This window comes from Thermobia domestica, chromosome 13 (genome assembly GCF_964235325.1).
Source record: "Thermobia domestica chromosome 13, izTheDome1.hap1.1, whole genome shotgun sequence".
Classification (NCBI taxonomy): Eukaryota; Metazoa; Arthropoda; class Insecta; order Zygentoma; family Lepismatidae; genus Thermobia; species Thermobia domestica.
The window spans coordinates 32,480,683-32,482,447 of record NC_137466.1 but is presented as its reverse complement, the minus strand read 5'-3'; positions in this window follow the sequence as shown (position 1 = coordinate 32,482,447).

Sequence of the window (1,765 nt, the reverse complement as noted above, 5' to 3'; positions counted from 1 at the left end):
TCGTCATTTTTTCTTAATCGAGTATGGAACATCGAATTCCTGTGAATGTTTACGAATGGACATTTTTGGCGAACGTTTGACAGCCTTCACACATGTTTCCTGTTGTATTGGTAGCCGTCCTTAGCGGTGGTTATCTTTTATGCAACCAGTTGCAAAGAACATTTTCTCCCACCGTGAAATTGTTGGTTTTGGAGGGGAAAGTTTCTGAAATATTACGGTGAAATCATGCTGAAATCTTTCACTGATTTTTCTGTACGGGCAGGGCCGGATTTCTGTATGGGCGCAAGCTCCCAGGGGGCGCACGGCCGAGAGAAAAAAAATAAAAAATATCTAGAAATAAAAATAAATAGCCATAACTTAACATATTTTTTGAATTGATTAAAAAACATCAGGCTAATAAAGCATTCTGATTTTGAAGTTTTTGTGTCACGTTATCAAAATACTTCATGTAAGCTGTGTTTCTGAGATTGAAACTATTTTATAATGTATTACAGAGTTTTCTTTTATTTATTTGCCCAAATGGCTAAATTGAACAAAACCAAAGTTATTCACCAATCTTTTGTTAATACATTAACGGTATTTTGTTAAGCCCAGAACCAAGTAAATTCCTCAAAAAAACTTGCAATGACAAAATTGCATCGTGGAGTGATGTTTAAGCAATTAACAAATAGGCCTGATATAATTTTTTAATAAAGGTTTTTAGGAAAGTAACTTTAACCAGAGTAGGGGTGGAAAAAATTATTGGGCCTAGGGGCGCCAAAATGCTAAATCCGGCCCTGTGTATTAGGGTGCATCGAATTTTTACTTCTTTTGAAATCAGCTTACCCTTAGTGGTATTTTTTTGCGAAATGGGCTCCATATAACATATAAAAAATTGCAAGTCGAATGGTCAATATCTTTAGGTGCCACCAACGGCCGAAAATTTTTAAATTTTGTTAAAAAATAAATGCTATTTTAAAAAAATGTAAAATATGTACTTTTACGAAATATGGTTATTTTATGTGGTTTTGTTTATGTAAAAAGTCTATATTTTACGTGAAAAAAATTTCAGCTTGATGAGTCAAGTCATTCAGGTGCCACCAGTGGCTTAAAATATGGACAATTGTGTCCCTACTTTTGTCATTTTTAAAAAAATAAGTTGCATTGTTTGTGATTTATCTGGATCGTTAATTAGATAAGAAAGATTTTGTTTTACATCTGCAGCTCTTTGCTTATTTCCAAACATTAATGATAGAAATAACCCAGAACTCACCACGAAGAGGTGGCTGCAGTTCGAGTTCCGCCCACCCTATACTAATGCTGTATATGGTAGTACAAGTTCATAGCGTTACTCGTTTACCTGAAATTGTGTTTTGTATTAAATTCTGGTATGTTTTTTATTGATTGTAGTGTTGCTAGGACAAATCTATGTCGTGCTTCTTGCCCACATACCACTGATGCCGCTTCTGTCACCAACTTCACCATTCTTTCTACAGCGCGAGTGTGACAGGGTAAGGATGTAATAGATTAATCAGCCATTGGAGCCGTCTTTACATTTTCTCTTAGCTTCTGCAGGCTCAAGCTCAAGTGTTTTGTCCGTGGTGGCTCCATCAGCTTGCATGTTGACCAATTAATCATATCAACATAGTTTGTCGCTTCTAAGTTGATTTCAGGGACGACGAATTCTCGTACCAGTACGCGATCACCAGATTGGGTCGTTTGTCTTGCTTTTAGGATTCGCCTCCAGCCAATCTCTCGTACTTTAGCATCTTGGTCAGTCAACATT